Source organism: Myotis brandtii, unplaced genomic scaffold, assembly GCF_000412655.1.
Source record: "Myotis brandtii unplaced genomic scaffold, ASM41265v1 scaffold548, whole genome shotgun sequence".
Classification (NCBI taxonomy): Eukaryota; Metazoa; Chordata; class Mammalia; order Chiroptera; family Vespertilionidae; genus Myotis; species Myotis brandtii.
Genome location: NW_005370031.1, coordinates 2,638,122 through 2,646,986, shown reverse-complemented (window position 1 = coordinate 2,646,986; position 8,865 = coordinate 2,638,122).

The following is an 8,865-nucleotide window of genomic DNA, read 5'->3' as shown; positions in this document are numbered from 1 at the left end:
CTGGGTCAGGGAGGAGCCTGCAACCAAGGTACATGCCTTTGACCAAAATCAAATCTGGGACCCTTTGGTTTGTAAGCTGATGCACTAACCACTGAGAAAACTGGCCAGGCTCACTCTTCTTAATTATACATATTAAGGTTTGAAATTTTTGGCAGTGGTGGACTTCATTTTCTTTTAGTCATTGTCCATATTTCCTTAAAAATAGATATATACTTTAAAAAGTCAAACGTTATATTTTGCAGCCCCACTTAGTTGTGGAAATTTGAAAAGTCTATTCACATCTGTTTTCTTTATTTTCTAACTCTGTGAAGTGGGCATGCCCTTCTGACCAGGCAGAGATGTGAAGCTCAAACAAACTGAGGCTTCTGAGGGTGTTCTAGAAAAATAAAATCATTAAAAAGCAATACAATATAAATATGAGATTGAACTTTTTCTATTATTTCTGTTGAGAAACCAAGAGTGCACTTGAAATACCCTTGTAGAGGTGGAGAAAAGTTGTTTTTGTGTGTGTGTGTGTGTGTGTGTGTGTGTGTGTGTGTGTGTGTGTTTTCCATCAATCCATGTGTTGTTGTTTTACACTAGGTAATAAGGGTACTATCACAATGCAGCTTCTGTCCTCAAGGAATTTATGATATATCTTTCAGGAGCTGAGTTTCTTTCTTGTAACTTTTTACTGTGTTTTCATTTTATTCCAGACATCTGAGTTGAGTTTTTGCTGCCATTCCCCTTGTACTCTCTGACCAATCAATATTTCTTTTAGTATCATCTGGGAGCATAAGGCAAAAGGCTCAAACATTTTCATGTTATGGGCAGAAACATGTCTAAATGGCAGCAGAGAAGCCACAAAATCTGCAGAAACTTTACGATGCAAGATTTTTTTATTCTATGGGAAATAGGTTGATAAGGGATGTCTATTCAACAGCAAAGCACCCTTTCTATTTTGGAGAATATGTAAGTCCTCAATATATCATTCTTTTAAAAAATATATTTTTATTGACTTCAGAGAGGAAGCGAGAGGGAGAGAGAGATAGAAACATCAATGATGAGAGAGAATCATTGATTGGCTGTCTCCTGCACACCCCCTACTGGGGATTGAGCCCAAAACTCAGGACCCTTTAGTCTGAAGGCCGACACTCTATCCACTGAGTAAAACTGCCTAGGGCTCTGTATCTATATTTTCAGCTCAAGAATGTTATAGAAGTGCAATCATACAGTATATAACTTTTTGGAAATAGATTTTTCACTCAAAATAATTCCGTTGAAATCCATCCAAATTACTGCATGTGTTCGTTCGGTAGTTTGTTGTTGTTTATTGGTGAGTAGTGTTCCAAGGTATGGATATTACCACAGTGTTTATTCATTCATTGAAGAACATATGAGAGACACCAGTTAAAGGATTCATAAAACCTCTCTATATTATTTCTTGCAACTGAATAAGAATCTACAACTGCCTCAAAAATAAAAACTTTAGTAAAAGAATAAGGTGCCACAAACTCAGTATTCTACCCTTTGGGGGGCATTAAAATGCTTACAAGTTTATATGAAACTGCTAACAGGGCACAACTCTGAAGAGGGAGATTACAAAACTAGGAAGTCAAGAGCACAGGAAAATTTTATTTTTTTAGAAAGAAAATGTATTTTTTAGTGGCAATAAAGAAAAAGAAAATATGTTTTTACGTGGCTCCCTTTCATTCACTTTTTCACGCAAAAAATAAAAATTCCATAAGGATAAAAATAGAGTAAAAAGCCAGTTACTGTGGAGCAAAGAATTATGAGGTATTATTCTGTCCAAACATAGATACAAAGAGAAGAGTGTAGGAAAGTTCTTATGCATTGTACTGAGAGTAGCTTAGGCGTTTCCATTATTGAAAACATATAATTGTAAATATTTAGGTGTGAATGCAAATTAGCTGTACATGAAGCAGCTTATTATAGCTTTTACATTGATAAGTTTAATACCAAGAACACCTATCAAAAAGACTAGAAATTTTAAGTAGAAGCTAAAATATTTAAACTTCCAAAATATTCTTTGAAAGTGGATTATTTAAAAACTCATGGTGACAGCTTTGTGGCCCAGTAACTAACAATGAGCCAAAATGTCAGTGACTGAACTAACAGCCCTGGACTCCCTTAACATCAACACCAAGCCATGCTATCTAAACTGCTAGTTATGATTTTTAGTATCACATTCCTAATTGAAAAAAGGAGCCATATCTACACTAGCTTCAACGTACCTGGAATATTTGAATTTCAGTGATAAACGTATCTTTTCTGTGATTATTACTTTCTCTAGAACTCCACTTGACACATAAACTTTAAGGTGTTTGTCTTTTAGTTTCACCTTCCATTAAAACATAGACATACCCATAGGCATGTTTTTTTGAAACTTTCAATCTTTCATTCCTTATTACAATTATAAATTGAGGAACATTTTAATGCAATTTCTTAGAGCATTGGATCATAGTGTATATGTAAACACATCAAAGATTTGCAACCTCTGTGCTTTAAGAATTCATATTACTAATGTTAACACATTTTTCCTCATCAATGACACATAATGAAATTAAATGTTAGACTATGGAGATTCAGCTCAATTCTAATCTCAGATAAATGAGGACACACATTTTCTTCTCTTGAAAAATCACCTCTACACATGCATGAACAATCAGAAATAATGATTTTTTAAAGAATCACAGCAGATGTGAATTTAAATCAAATTAGTATTAGTCAAGTGAGAACAGCCAGTCCAAACAGTAATCTTAACTGTACTACTGTGGCAATTATTTATCAATGTCCCTATAAAATCTCTACTTCTAATAATAGTTATGTTTGAACATACAAAGCTTGGTGTACCTGAAGGGAAAGAATAAGAGTCACCAAAGAAATGATGAATTTGTTGTTTCACAATCCAGTCCACTTTTTCCCCAAGCACAATTTTACTTGCATTCATTTATATTTTCCAAAATTAACCTAAATATATTTTTGCCAGCGTTAAAAAGATAAATTTCTGTTTAACATTTTTATGTGGCTTTGACCTATATGAATGTCCTAACACACCTGTAGCCATGAAGCGGCATAAAGTTAATTCTTACAGGTAACAATGAGGTGGAGGCACAGTCCTTATGTCAGAGGAGTAATAGGTGCCAATGAGAATTTCAAAAGTGGATGTCGAATGCTGATTTGAAAAATACATTAGGTGAGCCTGGCTAGCGTGGCTCAGTAGATGACCATGGACCCAGGAACCAAGAGGTCACTGGTTTGATTCCAGGTCAGGGTACATGCCCGGGTGGAGGGCTCAATCCCCAGTAGGGGACGTGCAGGAGGCAGCCAATTAATGATTCTCTCTCATCATTGATGTTTCTATCTCTCCCTCTCCCTCCCTCTCTGAAATCAATAAAAATCTGTTTTAAAAAGATACACTAGGCGATCCTGAGAGTCTCCAAATTGAGAATTAACTAAATTAACTTTGGTTTTTTATCTCTTAATGAACCTAATAATTTCTGCCAACTTAAGTAGATACCCAGATGGTATCTCTTTTCTCCATAAGCCAAAAATAATGTCTCAATATAAATTTTAATCACATCTTTTTAAGATTTAGGAAGACAAAGGAATAGATTTAAACAGATCCTTTATATGCCTATAACCTGCTTTGACAATGTTCTTATAATTTAATGCAGCAATTTTCAACTAGTATGATGCCAGAATTATTAAAACATGCAATACCTGACTATTTAGTCAGGAGCACTGACCTATTTCCCTTTAGATTGTCAAACAGAAAAAATGACAATAGCCAACACAATAGCCACCCGGTGTGAATGAATCAAACTTATACCTATTTTTTGTCAGATTGACAAAACATTTATTTTTGGTGTGCTGCAGAATTGTAGAAATTAATTTATGTGTGCCATGAGATGAAAAAGGTTGAAAATTGCTGGTCTAATGCCACCCACAATCATTTGTGCCGGCTGTGATTCACAATCCATGCAGGGCTAACTTCTTAAACTGAGATTTTTTAACTCCTCATGTGTTACATAGATACTGTTTCAATGTATTATTATTAAACGAACTACATGTCTCTTCTGCAAGCAGACAAAGATGTGTGGCTGTGTGATGAGTTTCTTTGGGGACAAGGGCACAGACTTTGTTATTAACTTTTGAATTGGCCCTGAGGGACCTGGATAAATGGTTGTATTGACGCAGCACTTTCAGTTAAGAAAATGATCTGGAACACAGCCTTTGTATTCATATTCCCTAAGATGCCAATGCTGCCTGCCTATTCCTGCGCACAACACACATTACCTAAATCATCTCTGCAGATGTGTGCGAACCAGAGCTATCTGTGCTCTATCTGTCTGTGAAGGGCAATAACAAAATGTTACAACCCATTTAGCAATAAACCATGCATCCTTCCTGCAAGTCTTTGCTTGCATTTGATTTGCAACATTTCACCTCCTCTATAAATTTTACTTCATAGTCTTTAGTAATTTCTGGCAACATAAGTAGATACCCAGATGGTATCTCTTTTCTCCATAAGCCAGAAATAATGTCTCAATATAAATTCCAATCCCATCTTTTGAAGATTTAGATTCTAAATTTTAGAAAGCAGCAACACACACAAATATTGAGACAATACCTTAGGTGAAAGGCATAGCAGCAAAATTTAAGTCTAAGAAAGCGACATGTGATTTGATTGAGTCAGCAGTAGTATAATTAAATGGATACCTGATGACACAGGCATAAAGACCACTGTCCTGGAGTAACGTTGGCCGGAACCAAATGGAGTCTTCTTCCTTGCTCATTCTACTTCCATCAAAGGCTATTGGCTCTTCAAAGTCTCCAGGACCAGAGCTTTTATACCACATCAAACTGAGTCCAGCGCTTTGGGCTAAGGAGTAATTTGCTCTGATATAACCATAAAAGAGTGCACACTTGATTCGAACAGGTTCTCCAACCAAAACTTGATATTTCTTGATGTCGATAGACCAATCGGTGCATCCATCAGCTAAAAACGAGAGAGAGAGAGAGAGAGAGAGAGAGCGCATTAGAGAAAGATTTAAGAATTACTTCATTCATTCGTTATTCATTCAACAAATATATATTGAACACCCATATTGGACTAGATTCTATTCTAGGCACAGAAGATTCAGCCATGGACAAAACTCAGAATGACGCTGAAAGTAATTTACCATGCTGAAAAACAACATATTCATCACTCAGCTTGCCTCTGCTGGTCTTTATTCTCAGTTTAGAGCAGTGTGGTGGTTATTGATTTATTGCTTTTCTACTGTACATCCACCTATCCACCCTTTTTGGACTGTTCTTTGAAAGTGGACCCGGACCCTGGAAACTTCTGTTAGCTGCCACTGAAGCGCTGTTGGTAGAGGGTGCTGAAGAGACATCGCGGCAGCAAAGGGTTCTGCTCCCTGGTCCAAGTGTGTTTCCTGGGAGGGCTCTTGCCGAGGGCAAGGCTTCCCTAGCACCCGGTTCCTGCACTCAGTGCCAGGCAGCCAGCAGCTTGGCCATTTTGTATCATAGCCTCATGTGAGACACTTTCCCACAAACGGCTTTCCCAGGTGCTTTAGAGGAGGAGTGCTTGTCAAATTCCAGAGGGCAGATTTGCAAGTTCGGCCAGTGTGGCACTTCAGTGATGTGGGAGCCCTGACCAGAGGACACTGGAGGTTAAAGGCCCGTGCGCCGTCCCCATGCATGCAAGCAATGACACAGCAGTATTACTATGTTAAAGGCCCCTTTAGCCTATGCATGCGCGAGGCAGTGACCCAGCAGCAGCACTCTATGTACTTTGCAAGCACACCCTTATGTAACCTGTTTATATTAATGTAGCTCTAAAGTCACTAATTAGCACGAGGCCTCTTTCGATTGAGCATGTATATAAGATGCCACTGACCAGCCAGTTGTTGGCTGCTTTGTTCATAATAAAACATGTACCACCTACCTACTGTACCTTGTGTGTTCTTCCAATTTCCTACACCCAGAAGTGTCAAGTCCCTGGCTGAGGAACCTGCACTACCCAACACTACCCAGGTCAACTGCTTGGGAGGCAGCTATGCTCAACACTATACTATCAACCATTCAGTAAGCCATGCACTTTCCCAGTAAGGTTTGGATCTCACTCTGGAGTTCAGAAGATAGGGGCTTTTCCTTGGATGCTGTGTATCAGCCATAGGGGTAAGAGCAACCTTTAATCTTTTGAGTTCTCTTTTGCTATAGACTGAATGTTTGTGTCCTCCTAAAAGTCATACCTTGAAGCTCTAACCCTGAATGTGATAGTACTTGGAGGAGGGGGTCTTAGGGAGATAGGTATGTTTAAATGAGATTATGAGGCCAGAACCCTCATGAAAGAATTAGTGCTGTTAGAAGAGATATCAGCACTTCCTCTCCCTCATCTTTTCTTCCCTTCATTCCCCCGCCCTTCAGGTGCTCATAGAGGAAAGTTCTGTGAGCACAGTGTGAGGGTGGCCATCTGTAAACCAGAAAGAGGGCTCTCACCAGAAACCAAATCAGCTAGCACATTCACCTTGGAAATCTCAGCCCCCAGAGCTGTGGGAAATACATTCCTGCTATGTAAGCCACCTAGTCTATGGTATTTTGTATGATAACCTGAGAAGACTAATAGATCTTTCTCACTAGCCAATCCTTCATTATGCCAATATCTTGTTACATTTAATAATCTCTCTATATATAAGGCTAATATGCAAAGTGTCCCCTCGGGAGTTCAACCAGGAGACTAGGAGTTCGATTGCTTGCTATGATGTGCACTGACCACCAGGGGGCAGTGCAGAACATGGCAGGCGACCAGCTGTGGCTGTAGGGCACTGAGGGAGCAAGGGAAGGAGGAGGCAGGAGGTGGGGAGGCAGGGAGGCAGGGAACCTGATCGCCAGCCAGGCCTAGGGACCCTACCGGTGCACGAATTTCATGCACTAGGCCTCTAGTTCTTTATAAAAACTTTCCTTATTAAAATTAGTGTGTGGTGCTTGTCTCTGATTGGATCCACACTGATAAAATCAGGAAGAAATGTTTTATAGCCAAATAAGGCAGAAAAATATAACAAAAGTGGGTCAAGCTCTGGTAGTGGTTTCACAGCAAGAGACAGAGGTAAATGGGCACTTTGGTCTGATTTCTGGAAGCATCAGGGGGAAGTATAAAGTAGGAACCATGGTGGGAAATGTGGCTGATGGTGGTTCGGATCAGTTGGGCTTTCTTTGTTATCTGAAAGCATCATTTTCCAAATGGCATTTTGACATTTTTATCACCCTTCCCCCTGTGGGTGCACAAGCGCACGCACACGCTCCTCCCTCCCCCCCAACACACACACACAAAACAGGTCTCCACTGGTCAGGTATATCACTATTAACATAATCACAGAGAAGTTGTGAATTTCCTGCTTAGAGAGGGCAGTTGCCCAATACTTAGCAAGATAATCAATGTGACAGCTCACAGAATACAAATACCAAGCCAAAGGCAAAAACCAAGAAGAGAGGACCTCTAATAGCAGTAGCATCTGAGTATAGCCAGCAGGGTTTAACTCACTAAAGATCAAAAAAGAGGACAGGATGAATAATGTAGAATTTGACAGAAGAGAAATTATCAAGATGGAAAGGAAGATGTACATTAGAACAAAGAAGGCACATAATCCATTGAATTATCTATGTTTCTTATCTTAAAATAAGATCTAACACCTAATGAGCATTTAACTATGGCTGAGTTTACAAATTTTCATTTACTCTCCACTAAAACATCTATTAAGGCTTTTCAGTTCATTGTTCCCTCCATTTCTCACTAACCAACTGCATACCTTCCTCCCTACCCTCCTTCAAATATTACCTCCTCAGAGAGGCCTTTTCTAACTGCCTTGTCTGAAATACAAGCTTCCTGTTCTGGTTACTTGATCCAGATTCTACATTAATATTTTTTCATAGGACTTAATGCTATCTGATGTTACACTATGTACCTACTTTTTTTTTTTTTTTGCTTTCTGTCTTACCAACAGAATGTAAGCCCCTTGAGGTCAAGGACTTTGTCCTTCTAACTCACTTCTTTTTTTTTATTGATTTCAGAGGGAAGGGAGAGGAAGAGATAGATAGAAACATCAAAGATGAGAGAGAATGACTGATCAGCTGCCACCTGCATATTTCTAGCCATGTGCCCTGACCAGGAATTGAACCGTGACCTCTTGGTTCACAGGTCAACGTTCAACCACTGAGCCACACCAGTCGGGCCTAACTCACTTCTTTAGCTCCAGTGCTTGGAACTATGCTGCTAACCAGCTCAACACACATTTACTAATTGAAAAATGAATGATTGAGTAAGTAAATTAACTAAATGTTACAACTGAAGAAACTCAATGAAAGCTAATAAGTGGAAGTCCTGGGATTCTCACCCAGCTATGTCTGACTTTAGAATTCATTCTCCCTACTGCCACAGTACAGTTTCCTGATAAAGTTATTATCAACTTCACAATTATTCTTTAATTTAGTTAATTTAAAGTACTAAACTTTTGTCTAAGATCCCTAGTAAAGGTCTGTATTTGATACCGTCTAGAGCCGTGGTTGGCAAACTGCGGCTCGCAAGCCACATGCGGCTCTTTGGCTGCTTGAGTGTGGCTCTTCCACAAAATACCACATGTGGGCGCGCACGTACAGTGTGACTGAAACTTCGTGGCCCATGCGCAGAAGTCGGTATTTTGTGGAAGAGCCACACTCAAGGGGCCAAAGAGCCACATGTGGCTCGCGAGCCTCAGTTTGCCGACCACTGGAGAGAAAAGGTGCTGGAAGTTTGGTGGACATCCGCGATGTCTAAGTCATTGCCATCATCCCTGTCAATGCTGCAGAGTTGGCACACCACAT